The 15,693-nt window shown below is 48.8% G+C and overlaps 1 protein-coding gene across 8 annotated transcripts in view; it reads right to left on the reverse strand.

Moving 5' to 3' along the window:
* Positions 1-15,693, reverse strand: part of Bicra (BRD4 interacting chromatin remodeling complex associated protein) — a 65,515-nt gene that overhangs the window by 23,316 nt on the left and 26,506 nt on the right. For all 8 annotated transcript variants that reach the window (XM_050130280.1, XM_050130282.1, XM_050130283.1 and 5 more), the window contains exon 2: positions 1,804-1,904. The gene's annotated coding sequence lies outside the window, so the exon portion shown is untranslated. The remainder of the gene's footprint in view (positions 1-1,803; positions 1,905-15,693) is intronic.

A 15,693-nucleotide genomic window follows, 5' to 3' on the forward strand; every position in this document is an offset into this window, starting at 1 on the left:
AGAACCCCAAACTTGCTGGGTGTAAAGGTGGCACATGCCATTGATCCCAGCACTCGGGAGGATGTCTGTGAGTCCAAGACCAGCCAGGCCTGCATGGGTGAGACCCTGTCTCAAAAACAAAAGAACCCGAACTGCTCTCTGAGGATCGTCTCAGACCCCCATCACAGGAAGACTGCGGCTCACACCAGACAGACTTCAGCTTGAGCGGGCCAGCCTATAGGCCCCTGGGTCTATGTACTTCATACCCCGCTCATCCTGTCTTCTCAACACAGTCTGTGGCCCAGAAGATGGCAGGGGTCTGTGCTGAGCATCAAGGTGATAGAATGAGGAAGGGAAGGCAAGGTAGAGGTGACAGGAAGGCCGTCACACTCTGTGTCCTGGGTGAGCCCTGAAGAGCTATGCAGTGTGGGTCTTAGGCTAAGGGTAGGTGACGGGTGACACATGGAGGTGGGGACTGAGGCAGCAGAAAGGGAGGGGGGGTGTCAAGAGGCTGGGCCGGGAAGGTTGCAGTGTAGGGCTGCCCCCACAGCTGAATGATGAGGCTGGGCCGGGAAGGTTGCAGTGTAGGGCTGAGGCAGCAGAAAGGGAGGGGGGGTGTCAAGAGGCTGGGCTGGGAAGGTTGCAGTGTAGGGCTGCCCCCATAGCTGAATGATGAGGATGCGGACGGCTAACGTTTGTCTTGAGCCATCTGGCGCTCACCGCTGGCTAGCACTGTCGCAGCCCATGACAAAGTTTAGCATGGTCAGCCCCCAGGGGGAGGAGGAAGAGGCTGCTTCACCCACTGCACCCCAAAAGGAATGGATGCTGTCTGCATTTTCCCACTACACAGCATTCCTGCCTTCCAATCAGCTACCCATTTCCTCAGAGTACCCAACATCCCCTCAGCCCTGTAAACATTCCTCCAAAGGGCCCTCCTCTCAGTTACCATTCCACACAGTCTGCCTTTTTGAGACAGGGTCTCTCATTGGCCTGGAGCTCACCAATTAGGCTATAGGCTGGCCAGCTAGGGAACCCCAGGTATCCAGTGGTGTCCACTTCCCCAGTGCTGGGATTCCACGCCCTGTTCTTTACATGGGTTCTAGGAATCAAATTCAGGGCCTTGCAAGTACTTTACCAACTGATCTATCTCTCCAGTCTGCATCTGGCTTTCTAAGCTTCGCTACCCCCCACCCCCCATTCTTCCAAACACCCATCCATCTGCTATCCTATTCTGACTACACATCCACTGGTCATCTAAGCATCCTCCGTCCCCACTATCTTTTTAAACTCCCATGCATTCACCCTTAGACACATGTGGGCAAACACACCCACACATCTTTCCCTCCTTCCAGTGCATTTTTCTACTGGCCTGCCAGTCCTTCTGTTCCAATAACATGAACTGGACACAATGAGAGGACCACAGTCCCCAAGTTGTAGGACCTTATAGCTGAGGACAAAAGGAACTGCTTTACTAAAAAAAGTATCTTCCTGGTCTTTCCTTTCTTTGTCATTATTGTGGTTGTTATAGGGTCGCATGGGAGCTCTGCAGGGGCTCTATCACTGAGCCAGACCCCACCCCTCAGTGGGGGATTCTAGGCAGGGCTCTACCACTAAGTTACGCTGACACTGTCTCAGTACAGAATATAGAGAAAAAGTGAAGCTTTAGGAATACCCTTTCTACAGCTGTACATGGGGATGCAGGCCAGAGAGGAGGAACTGAAGGAAGTCACTAAACCAAGTTCTGCAAGTCAGAGGCCAGTGGGTCCCACAAGTACTCAGAACAACTGCTCCTCCAAGAGTGAACCGGGGGTCTTCCCTGATTACCTGTGCTATGAACGAATCATGAAGGGAAGGATGGGGTGGCCACTCCAGGTCTACGCAGGGCCCCGGGCTGGGGACTTTGACAGTGTTCTTTGTGGAGCCAGCTGTGGGAAGAAAAGAGTAGCTGTGAGGGAAGAAGGCCACAAACAGCAGAAGACGGGGGGATACAGGAGGGTTGTGGGAGGACGGAGAGTTGTAGGGAAGCCTGGGCTACACAGCAAGATTCCATCTCAAATATTTACAGAGAAGGAAACAAACACTGCTACAAACTGAATCACAGCTACGAACCATCATCAGTAACTTCCTTCCCACAAAGACTACCCAACAGCCCAGGTAGACCTGGGAACTCAAGATCCCCCACCTCTGCCTCCAGCACCAGGATTATAGTCCTACTGTCAAGTTTTAAAAAGGGAGCAGAGGGTCAGGCACACGTTTAATCCCAGCACTCAGGAGGCAGAGGCAGGCGGAACTCTGTGAGTTTGAGGCCAACCTGGACTACAGAGTGGGTTCCAAGACAGACTCCAAAGCTACAGAGAAACCGTCTTGAAAAACAAAAATAAAATCAAAAAAAGGAAAAAAACAAGCAAACAAACAAAAACAACAAAACAGAGCAGGGAAAAGAGACAGGAGAAGCAAAGAGGGAAAAACACAAGTTTAAAGTTACCCAAGGCAATCTTATACACATGTACATATGTACATGATCTATAGTACATATACATATACACCGTAGCATACACTATACCAAACTATTTACTGATACTTCAGTTTAAAATAAAATACCCAATTTTAGCTCTTTATTATTATTATTTTTAAAAGATTTATTATGTATACATGTACACCTGCAGGCCAGAAGAGGGCACCATATCATTGTGGATAGTTGTGAACCACCAATGTTGTTGCTGGGAACTGAACTCAGGACCTCTGGAAGAGCAGCCAGTACTCTTAACCTCTGAGCCATCCCCCCAGCCCTCTTTATTATTTTTTGTACGAGCGACTGAACCCAAATAATTGTATTTGAAGTACATGATCACTTTACCATTGAGCCACACCCCAGACCCTCACTGCGGGATTCTAGGCAGGGACTTTACCATTGAGTTGTCAAACCCCTGCCTTCTAGAGTCATTACCATTGAGTTGTCAAACCCCTGCCTTCTAGAGTCAATTCCTTTTTGGGGGTTTGGGTAGGTGATGAGGGAAGTATAGGCTCTCACTATGTAACCCTAGTTAGCCTAGAACTCACAGAGGTCTTGTCTTTGTCTCTCAAGGATGGAAGTTAAAGAAAGGTATGTACCACTGCATCTGGCCCTATGGCCAGTTCTTATTATTTGAAACAGGTGTGTTGTATTAAGCAGCCACAATACTCATTGAAACATGGCATCTATGTCCTGGAGGATAGAGTCTGGTTCCTGAAGATCTGTGGTCCATCAGCCACTTAACACACAACTTTGGTTTTGTAGGCGGAGGCTGCTTGTTTGTTCCTGGCTGCCCAGACCCGAAATAATCACACAGAAACTATAATAATTACAACATTGCTTGGCTTATTAGCTCAGGCTTCTTATTAACTAACTCTTACATCTTAAATCAACCCATTCCTATTACTTTGCCTTTTACCATGAGGCTTGTGGTTTACCAGTAAGGTTCCAGGGTGTCTGTCTCCCTCGGCAGCTACATGACATTGCCCTGACTCAGCCTTCTTTTCTCCTCTATCTCTGCTTAGAATTCCTGCCTTGCTCTATTTTGCCCAAGCAGTTTCTTTATTCATTAACCAATAAAAGCAACACAGCTGGGCAATGGTGGCGCATGCCTTTAATCCCAGCACCCGGGAGGCAGAGGCAGGCAGATCTCTGTGAGTTCAAGACCAGCCTGGTCTACAGAGCTAGTTCCAGGACAGGCTCCAAAGCCACAGAGAAACCCTGTCTCGAAAAAACAAAACAAAACAAAACAAAAATAAAATAAAATAAAAGCAACACATACACAGAAGAACTTTCCACACCATGGTTTCTTTTTCTCTCTTTTTTTTGGGGGGAAGAGGGTTTCTTTGTGTAGCCCTGGCTGTCTACACTCTGTAGACCAGGCTGGCCTTGAACTCAGACATCTGTCTCTGCTTCCCATCCCAAGTGCTGAGATTAAAGGTGTGTGTGTCACTACTGCCCCTCATGGCCTTGATTTCTTGCATCTCATCTTGGATGTCCCTTCCTGAGGTCACCACCAATGGAGCTCACCTCGCACACAGACTCTCTCCAGAAAGCACTCTACAGTTTCTTTGGCTTACAAATGACAAACTGCATGAGTATCCAGGGGACACTTCACACCAGGAAATCATGAGAAAATAAAAGGTCCAGCCACACAGACAGACACAGTGGCCCACACCTGCAATCCCATCTTCTGGGATGCAGAGACAGGAGGATAGTGAGTTTGAGGCCAACCTGGGCAACCAAGCAAGACTCTGTCTCAAGAAACAAAGCCATAGTGGTGAGATGGCTGAGCGGGGTGAAATCACTCCGGCCCTTCTGAGACTGGAGCTACAGAAGCAGGAATGTGAGTTCACACCGACCTGCTTGAGATGAGAAATGTGGAAGATTACACAGCACCTGTCTAAGACCCTGAGGCCCAGGCCCTCTCCTCCTGGACTCCCGGTGTGCTGCCTGCAACTGCAAGTTCCTACAGTGGCTCCACCATCACTACCCCTATAACCCTGCCCCTGACTTCTGGCTTGGCTCAAGCTTTGCAAACAACTGTCCCCAAATGGGAGCCCAGGGGGAGCTGTGGGGAAGCCCTACGTACTCTGTGGAAACAGTTTTGTTGTCATTATACTTATTTGATTGGGGTGTGTGTGTGTGTTCACAGCATGTGTGGAAATAAGACTTCTGTCCTTCTACCATATTGTTCCCAGGCACCAAACAAAGCTCACCACCAGTCTTGGTGGCAAGTACCTTTGCAAGCTGAGCCATTTTGTCACCTTTGTTTTCTGTTTATTTCTATATATTTTGTTTTGTTTTTCAAAACAGGGTTTCTCTGTGTAGCCCTGGCTGTCCTGGAACTCACTCTGTAGATGAAGCTAGCCTTGAACTCCAGAAATCTGCCTGCCTCTGTTTCATGAGTGCTCCATTAAAGGTGTGTACCACCACTGTCAGCCTTTTTTTTCTCCTGAGTCTTGATCTCATTTTGTTACCTCCCACCCCACCCAGTTGTCCTAAAGCTCACTATATAGACCATGGGGGCCTTCAGACTCACAAAGATCCACCTGCCTCTGCCTTGTTCTGACTTTTGAGTGCTGGCATTAAAGGCATGCACCACCACACCAGGCCTGGTTTTGATTTTGAGAAGTGGTATCACTACTTAAACTATAGGGGCCTCAAACTGCTGGCAGTCCTCTGCCTCTGCACCCTAAATGCTGCGATTACAAAAACATACCATGGTGTACATACCCTTGCTATGTTCCCCAGGCTGGCCTCACTTTCTTGGGTCCCAATGATCATGCTGCCTCCAAGACCAGTCACATTCCATGTCTAACTGCTGAATGCTCAATATTGTTGGGTTTCCTTTGCAGTAGTCATGGTTTTAGTTTTGTTTCATCTTGATTTTCTTGTTTGTTTTACTTGACACAGGGTCTCACTATGTAGCTCTCTGGCTATTCTGAAACTCACAGAGATCCACCTGCCTTTGCCTCCTGAGTGTTGGGATTAAAGGTGTGTGCTACCATATCAGGCTTTGCAGTAGTCATGTTAAAAAAAAAAGAAAAAAAGAAAAAAAGAAATGGCTCAGTCAGGAAAGTGGTGCTCTGCATGCCGGAGGCCCTGAATTTGATCACTAGCACCTACCCCACATAAAAATCTCGGTGGGGCTGGAGAGATGGCTCAGTGGTTAAGAGCACTGGTTGCTCTTCCAGAGGGACCTGAGTTCAGTCCCCAGCAACCACATGGTGGTCTGGTGCCCTCTTCTGGTGTGTCATGAGGCCTGGTGTCCTCTTCTGGTGTGCAGTCATACATGTAGGCAGAACACTGTACACATAATAAATAAATAAATCCAAAAAAATCTGGGTGTGGTAGCATACATTTGTAATCTCAGCACTGGGGAGGAGGAGACAGAGGATCTCTGGGCTTCCTGGCCAAGTGGTGTCTCAAAAAACAATGACACTAGAGGTTGTTCTTTAGTCTTCAAACATACAGAGTGAGTCAGAGTGAGCAAGAGAGTGATACACACATAAAGAGAGAAGGAAGAGAAGAGAGATGGCTCCCTAATGAGGGGCTGGGGTGTGGCTCAGTGGTAGAGCACCTGCTTAGAATCCCCAGTGAGGGGCTGGGGTGTGGTTCAGTGGTAGAGCCCCTATGTAGAATCCCCCAGTGAGGGGTCAGAGGCGTGGCCCAGGGTCAGAGCTCCTGCCGAGCATGCACAAGGATCCTGAGTTTGAGCTCCAGAGAAAACACACAAACATCCAACAGCACACAAAAGGATGCCCAATGTGACTCATCATCAGGGGAAATGCACTCTGAGCCCCAATCAGACAAGGCCCCACACCCCTCAGAGTGACTACCAGTGAAGAAACTGGGAAGTAACAAGTGCTGGCAGGGCTGTGGGAAACCGGAGCCCTTGCTCATTGTTGGCAGGAGCACAACCCGGCTGGCTGCTGTGGACAGGGTTTGGCAGTTCCTCAGAACATTAAAAATAGCACCGAGCACTGTAAGAAGCTCCACTTCTGGGTGTGTGTCCTGAAGAGGGATTTATACACCAGAGACCACCACAGGGTTTCCCACAACAGTTCAGAGGAAGATAGCCGTGAATGGGCAAATAAACTGTCTTGTGTATCTGTACGATGGAACATTTCGGATCAGCGTTTCTCGACCTATGGGTCACGATCCCTTCAGCAAACCCTTACTTATCTCCAAAAATATTTACTTGACGATTCCTAACAGTAGCAAAATGACAGTTATGAAGTAGCGATGAAACTAATTTTACAGCTGGGGGGTCAAAACCAAATGAGGAACTGTATTAAAGGGTCGCAGCATTAGGAAGTTGAAAACCACTGTCATAGACAGACCTTGAGTTTGGAAAGAGGAGCTGGGCATGGTGGCTCATGCCTGGAATCCCAGCACTTGGGTCACCCTAGACCAAAAAAAGGACTGCTTCAGAAAAAACAACACCAGGGGCCAGCAAGCAGGCTCCACAAGTAAAATCACCACCGCAGAGCTTGGAAATCCATTTAATCCCTCTGCAACTGTAATATACAAAATAAATCAAAGTGAGGCTGGAAAGACGACTCAGTGGTTAAAGCACCAACTGCTCTTCTAAAAGACCAAGGTTCAATTCCTAGCATCCACAGTACAGCTGACAACCACCTGTAATCCCAGGCTGTCTGCTGGCTTCCATAGGCATTGCATGCATGTGGTGCACAGACATACGCGCAAGTAAAACACTTATACATATAAAGTGTAAAACTAAAATTAATTAAAAATGTAATTAGCGAAATAAAACTCACATTGGTATCGGCTAGCCCATGTCTGATGATCTGCTTCCCCTTCAATGGCTCCCTGCCACAAGTGGGCCCTTACCAGCGCAGGGGTTGTCACCTGCTTCCTGCCTGAGACCCCTGAATCTGAGGCTGAGGTGGTAGAGGGAGGTTCAGTGAATATAGAAAACGGATAAATGAATGAACAATGGAAGTTAAAGAAATCCATTGTTTGGGGGCATCTAACGAAAAGGGCACACACTGAGCAAGGAGAGGTAAAGATGGCTGGGAGGTCCGTGGCTGCGGCGGGAAGGGGACATGGCCAGGGTTCTCACCCAGGGGTGGCCCTTTCTAGATCACCCCATATGGTCAAAACCTCTTGAGAAAGTAACTGAGCCATATGACAGCGGGTGCAGAGCCCTGGTGTGGAAGTCAGGACTCTGGACCTGGGCCAGACCTGCGTGCACAGCATGAGCTGAGTGACACGGATGGAACCCAAGGTGTCACGGCTCTGCCTTGGTCTGAGGACACAGCAGACATGTGACCAAGCTACAGTCAAACCAGGACTGGGATATACATAAGCAGCTGCATCTTTGTCCCTGTAATTGTAGAGACCTGAGGCCCACTCGTCACTGCAGCTCTCTTCTTCAGTGACTGAGTCCCAGGTCTTATTGTTACTATAGCTCTACCAAAAAGCTGACAGATACACCACTGAGCCTAAGGACATTGCCCAAGCATGTCCTAGGCATCGGTACTAACTCTGTCCCCACTGAGTGACAGTGACGGAGGAACAACACTGAGTCACGTTTTCCAGTAAATAAAATGGCACGCAGGGAGTGAGGACACTGTGGGACCTAAACTTGAACCCAGACCCCATGACTCTGAAGCCCTGATGCTTCCTCATGAGGCTTGCCAACTACAAGCAGTCTCGGAGAAGAGCAGTAACAGGGTGTCCTTCCAAAAGGCCCTGAGGATCCCTCCCCCAGTCGGAATGCAACCAGAGTTTTGCATCGTCATTGGTAGCTGCAGGGGAGCCAGCCTGCTAGCAGGACCCGGAATCCAAAGGCCCCAGTAAACTCCAGAGAAAGGCTACTGTTCATTTCCAGAATGATGTTAGTGAGCCTTACATTCCCAGCACACCTGCTCCTTCCCATCCCCAGCACCCCAGCACCCCTCATTCCTCACTTCCTCCGCTTGCTTTCTCACTCTCTGTGGATGGCCTGCCAGCCAGCTCATAAACAAAGACCTTTCTGAGGTGACAGTCAAGCAGTAGTCACACCTCCGAGGCTTGGGAAACCAGAGCAGCAGGCTTGGGCCAAGAGCAGGTTTAAAACAACCAAATAAACTGGGTGTGGTACACCTGTCATCCCAACACGCTGGGGGCTGAGGCAGGAGAATTACTGGTTTGAGGCGGCCAGCCTGAGCTACATAAGTAGACCTTGTTCCAACTCTTCCCAGTCGGAAAAGAAAGAAGAAGAAGAAGAAGAAAAAAAAAGACTCCCCTCTTCAGGGGGAAAAAACCCCACAAACTGTAATAAAACCAGTACAGAAGAATGGAGAACCCGAAAGCACATTTGGTCACATGTATCTGTATGTGCACTCTAGGTCACACTGAGGCAAAGCTGGGGGTATCCTATCTCCTTATGATCACTCTCAGCTCCCCCTGAAGCTATGGTCGCCATGGCACCACACAATAAACACTAAAGTGTACAGGCGTGACTTCTGTAAGACAGTGGAAGTCACAGAACAAGTTCTTCTAGTAAACAAAGGAACTTGCTTTCTGGCTTGGACGGAGCTAGAGCTGAGCTGTGGCAGCTCCTCTGTCATTCAGCAAAGGCTGAAAACCCATCTAAAGATCTGCAGTGAGGAGAAAGACTGGGTTTAGGGCTACAAGATGGCTCAGGATGTGAAGGGCCTGCCGGGAAGCCTGATGACCCATGTGGGATCCTCAGAACATAGATGGCGAAAGGAGCTGTCTTCTGGCTGTCACACATGTACTCTGACATTCTCCCGCCCTCCCCACAAATAATACATTTAAAAATGTAATTGACGAAAAGAACACTGTGTAGTAATCCCTCAAGGGCTGCCGCCTCCAAACATGTACTTAATTATTTATCTGTAGAGACAGGGCTTCATTTTGTAGTCCATGATCTTCCTGCCTCAACTCTTGCGGTGATATTTTGTTTGTGCTTTAACAAACAAAGCTTGCCTGAAGATGAGAGTATAGAGCTAGCCACACTAGTTAGCCATGGAAGCCAGACAGTGGTGGCACACACACACCTTTAATCCCAGCATTCGGGAGGCAGAGGTGCATGGATCTCTGTAAGTTCAAGGCCAGCCTGGTCTAAGCCTGGCTTAAGAGCTAGTTCCAGGACAGCTATGGCTGTTACACAGAGAAACCCTGTCTTGCGTGGGGGAGGGGGGGAACTAGTGGCTACTCTGTTTTTCTAATCTTTCACCTTTCACCCTCAATATCTGATCCTTGGTTTTTATAATTCAGACTAATTAGAATTCTTGCTACAACCTCTCTCAAGTGTTAGGATTACGGGGTGTGTCTCCAAACCCAGCCACCTGCTGCTAATTAAAGTCCTCACCCATCAACTGGAAGACAGAGGCCGTCAGAGTGGCTCGGCCTTTCTTACAATCCTTACCCTTGCTGGGCACCAAGATGCAGCAGTAAATCGCACACACAGCTACCTTCATTCAGACACCAGTGCAAGTCTGCATGCACACACACAAGCACCTCCACAGTCCCTTCCTCACGCCAGCAAGGCCACCTTGTCCCAAGCCTAGGTGTCTTTGGCCACTGTCATCTGCTTCCTCAACTGTCTTTCCCGCTAGAGTCAGAGCATAGCCCAGGAGCTGGGTACTGGGGTTTTGCTTTGTTTCAGTCCCTTTCTGAGGCAGTCTCACACAGGCTGACCTCCAGCGTGCTAACTAGCCAAGGATGTCCCCAAACTTCTGACCCTGCTGCTTGCCTCTCCAAAGTGCTAGATCACAGGTTTGTGCCTCATACCCAGCTGTACTTCTGTTTCAAGCCTCCAATAATCGTATTTCTTAGAGCAGCCACAGAAAATTACCATGTTGTGTAAATTCATACTGCATATGTAATGCACATCAAACTTGGATTAGATATGTTCGCTTGTATACAGATGCACATGTTCTTGACTGCGCACAGTTTATAAGTCTGTGCTTGGACATGACGGCAATCACCAGCAAAAAGTAGTCTTTTCCTAATTCATACAAAATGAATCTATCGGGGCTTGCCTAGAATCCCCCAGTGAGGGGCCGGGGTGTGGCTCAGTGGTAGAGCCCCTACCTAGAACCCCCCAGTGAGGGGCCGGGGTGTGGCTCAGTGGTAGAGCCCCTGCCTAGAATCCCCCAGTGAGGGGCCGGGGTGTGGCTCAGTGGTAGAGCCCCTGCCTAACACACATAATGCCCTGGGCTTGATCCCCAGCTTAGCCAGTAAACGAAAAAAGCCCCAACCCTAAAAAGCTGCCTGTCATCTGTCCTGGCACCAAACTCAGGCATGGGATGAGGTGCTGTTCTGGCAAGGAGGGAGTGCATCTCTGCACAGGAAGCAACACCGGAGGCCCTAACATAAACTGGCACAAAGAAAGCATGATCAGACATGACCTCTGTGCTGAGCTCTGACAATCTCTAGAACTGGGGGAAAACCCTGAGGTATGCAAGTCTTAAGGAAGAGGAGGGTAGACGACCTCAGGGAGCCTTCTAAAATGCTGCAGCTGCTCTGATTCCAGCCTTCATGATGCTTATTTGGATAATATTGGCAACATTCACCAAGCGATGCTTTAAAAGGCTATGCATTCCTCGCTCAAATACTGAACCAAACATGGCTAGTTTGGAAAAATGCCTTGTGCATCCGGGTGTGGTGGCACAGACCTGTAATCTCAATCAAGCTACTTAAGAGGCTGAGGCAGAAGAATCACATATTCGAGGCTAACTAAACAAGCCTGAGCTACACAGCAAGACACTGTCTCAAAAAAAGAAACCTAGGTCCACACAAAAACACGTACACATGCCCGGTTCATTAGAGTCATAGGTGGAAATGACCCCCAACCAATCGGCAGATGGCTCAGCCCCGAAGGACATGCAGCCATAAGAAGCAAACAGTCCAGAATGTGACGGCACAGGGACTAGAAAACAGGAAGTGGAAGAGAAGTCAAACCCAAAGGCTACCCGGTCAAGGCGCTGGGATGAAGTGTCCAGGTCAGCTGGGTCCAGACACAGAAACAAGTTACTAGTAGCCAAAAACCCTACTGACAGCGGGGTAGGGAGCTCACAACCATGGTGTCTTCTGGGTAATAAGAATGTTCTCAGGCTGGAGAGGTGGCTCACAACCGTGTATAATAAGATCTGGTGCCCTTTTCCGGCATGCAGGCAAAACACTGTATACATAAAAAAATAAATGAATCTTTAAAAAAGAAAGAGAATGCTCTCAAAGCAACTGCGGCTGTAGTTACACTTCTCTGAGAATGTGTGAAGGAAACTTTTATTTATTTTACTACATTTATTTTAGTGACGAGGGTACATGTGTGCCACATGTGGAGGTCAGAAGACGATGTGCAGGAGTCACCTCTTCCTTCACTCCGTGGGCTACAGGGGTTAAGATCAGGTCATCAGGCTTGGTGGCAAGTGCGTTCCCCGTGACCCCTTGGTGGACTCCAGCCAGCTGAGCTCTGGAATCTATTGGTACCCCACACCTCTACATTTACACAACAAATGAATGTGATTTTTTTAAATTTTTTTTTATGATTTATTTATATTTTATGTGCATTGGTGTGAAGGTGTCAGATCCCCTGGAACTGAATTTTCAGACAGTTGTGAGCTGCCATGTGGGTGCTGGGAATTGAACCCGGGTCCTCTAGAAGAGCAGTCAGTGCTCTTAACCGCTGAGCCATTTCTCCAGCCCCTCGAATGTCATTGTTTTTAAGGTGTGATGGATGGGCACTGTGATGGTTCACAGTTGACAGCGCCCGATGCACTTACAGAACACCCAGCTCACTTCCCAGCCCTCAAATCCAGCGCTCACAACTTCCTGTATAATTAGTGCTCCTGAGGACACAACATACCCTTTTGGCCACCCTGGCACCCACACTCACGAGCATACTTCCACCACAGACACACGTGTACATATAATTAAAAGTAAAAATAAATCTTAAAATTGGGGTAAAGGAGGTAAAAGAACACATATTTTGAGCAGCCTTGTATGTGTAAAGAGCTGTGGGAGGGAAGGGCAGGCCACACTGCACACACTGATTAACTACTCGGGGAGCTGAGAAGTGACCACGGACGAGGAAAAAAGACTCAAGCTTCTTCTGACTTTTAAAAAACACTCATACATCTGGATCTGCTGGGATGGGGGACGGTGTTGAACACGGCACTATTCAAATTTTGTGGTCATGCAAGCATACTAGCCACCGCAAAGATGATTATTGTCAATGCTGTACCGGAGATGGTGCCAGAGCCTTGGATATCTCAGGCAGGGGCTCTTCCACTGCGCCACGCCCCAGCCCCTCACTGGGGGATTCTAGGCAGGGGCTCTACCACTGAGCCACACCCCCAGCCCCTCACTGGGGGATTCTAGGCCGGGACTCTACCACAGAGCCACACCCCCTAGGCCCAGGCAGTCTATTCATTTTCTGTCCTCACCTCCATCTATTCAAAGTTTCCAGTACTCACTGATCTGCCCAGAAGTCACTTAGACCTCACAGTGGGCATGAGTACCTACCAGGCTCATGACCTGGGCTCTGTGTTCTTTTTCACTGAAAAGGAACTTCCAGTTTTTCTTCATCCCCAAATTTCAACTGTAGAAGAAATTCATTTAAGTACATAATAAACATATGAATTAATGCCCCACAGAACGTGGCCAGCAGATAGGAAAGAAAGGCACCATTGCTCATGGTAAAGAAAATGATGCTTGCTATATCTGATGTATTAGTCCGGTTCTTGTTACCATAATGAAATACTTGAGGTGGGTTACTTTAGAGAAAATAGACTGACTTAGCTCAGAGCATTGTTGGAGCTATAACACACACACACACAAAAATGGTTTTGGAGAGAATTGTGCACACTAGGCAAACACTCTACCAATTGAGCTACATCCCTGCCCCACCCCTGCCAAAGTCAGGGTCTCAGGTAGCTCCAGCTGGTCTTGAACTCTGGGCTTCCAGGCTTCTCCCGAGTGCAGAGATTGCAGCCACCAAGCCCAGTTTCTGTTTCCTTATGCAGCCACAGCACAGGCTGCAGGGAGAGGGCTCGTGCCTGGGTCCTGATCTCATCTAATCACCTCTAAACAGCTGGATTAAGCTTCTATCCTCTAATTCCATTATCTTAAGACCCAGGGATGAAACTCTTCCATGAGTTCCTGGGGGTCAGCCCCCGGGCTGGCCCAGTCCTGGTCTTGAATGCTTCCGTTCTGGAGACTTCTGTGTCATACTTGTCAGCTTTAATTAAGGCCCCAAAAAGGAATCAGAAGGGAAGGGCTGGTTTAAAGAGAAGACGTAAGGGAGGGAGAAGCAATGCGGGCAGAAAGAAAATACTGCACGTAGTCTCTCATACACAGAACCTCGATTTCAGTATTTGTGAAATGAAGCAGGGAGGGTGGGAAGGAAGGATAGGAGCATGGAAGGGGGAGGGGTAAGGGAAGGTACAAGGACATGTATTCAATGCCATTGTTGGACTCGTTTTGTACACTCTTCAGTTAATTTAAAGTCAATATGGGGCCGGATGGCTCAGCAGTTAAGAGTACTGGCTGCTCTTTCAGAGGATCCAGGTTTAGCATAGCACCCATATGGCAGCTCACAACCACCCATAACTCCAGTTCCAGGGAATATGATACCCTATTCTAACCTCCGTGAGCACCAGGCATGCCCACAGTGCACATACATACACACAGGCAAACTCATACTTAAATAAAAACAAACAAATCTTTTTTAAAAAATCCATTAAAAAAAATAACATAGGGTTCACCACTGTGTTCACAAAGAAATCAAAGAATTAGGGCCATCAAGATGGCTCGGTAGATGATATTTGCCACAAAAGCCTGATCACCTGACTTTGATCCCTGGATGGAAGGGTGGAAGGCAACAATGGACAGAGTTACACATGAACACATACACGCAAACACAAACACATACATGCTTGCATGCACGCACGCACACATACACAACCAAAAGCAGATCCTTTGCTTTGTGAAAGTTGGAAATTTAACTCAGGGTCCTCCGCCACCACTCTTGGAGCTGAATCACATCCCCAGGCACTTGACCACATACCTTTGGTATGATGTAATGAATGGGCCCTTGGCCTGTGTCTCTGTCTTTCCAAACCCATGTTACTCCATCTAGTGAGAAGAAAACACCAGATATTCCCACCGGGCCCATTCTACAAAATCCCCAAGGGATGGTCCTTAAAGTCACTAGAGTCATCAAATATCGGGGCTGGGTGAATCAGGGACACAACAAGAAAGGATGGGGAATTGGTGACTAAATAAATATAAGTGGTGTCCTAGATGATATCCAGGAATAAGAAAAAATATACGAGCCATGCAGTGGTGGCGCACCCCTTTAATCCCAGGCCTCGGGAAGCAGAGGCAGGCGGATCTCTGTGAGTTCGAGGACAGCCTGGTCTACAAAGAGAATTCCAAGACAGCCAGAACTGTACAGAGAAACTGTCTCAAGAGACAGAGACAGAGAGACAGAGACAGAGACAGAGAGAGAGAGAGAGAGAGGGACGGGGAGAGAGAGAGAGAGAGAGAGAGAGAGGGGGGGGGGGGGGGGGGGGGGGGGGGGGGGGGGGGGGGGGGGGGGGGAGGGAGAGAGACACGAGTGGCTGAGGTGTGGCTCAGGCCTGTAGCCCCAGAACTTGGGAGGCTGAGCAGGAGGATGGGGAGTTCAAGCCAGCTTGGGTTTACATAGGGAAAGCCGCACTCTGAAAAACCAAAGGCTGGGAGTGTGGCTCAGTGACAGAGCTCCTGCCTAGACTCCCACCAGTGAGGAGCAGGGGGAGAGGTCTGGGGAAAGACTCAGTAGCATAGTAGTTGCCCAGCCTGTTCAGGGCCCTGGGTTTTATCTCAAGCACAGAAAACAGCAAAAGCAAGCCAACAGGCCCCTGAGTCTACAGAAAGAACCCTGTTGCCAACAGGCTCTAACTGGCTGCTTCCCTGTGCAATGAGCTGATCTCAGGGCTCAGGTGCCCGTGCCCCACAGCTTCAGGACTGAAGCCACAGTCGTCTGCTAGCTCACTGGTCACACCCAAGGCACAGGTAGGACGAGATTGGCTCAGGTCTGTCAGCCAGCGCTCTTCCTTGATTCCTCGCCTCATCTGGCATAAACCCTCACCTTCTTACCTAGCAACCAGTCTTTCATCCCCCCACCAGCTACACTGGCTCGTTCGGTTTCCTACCCATTTGCTGGGCACAAGTCTGCC

Source organism: Alexandromys fortis, unplaced genomic scaffold (genome assembly GCF_014885135.2).
Source record: "Alexandromys fortis isolate MF-2015 unplaced genomic scaffold, M_Fortis_MF-2015_v1.1 scaffold_325, whole genome shotgun sequence".
Lineage (NCBI taxonomy): Eukaryota > Metazoa > Chordata > Mammalia > Rodentia > Cricetidae > Alexandromys > Alexandromys fortis.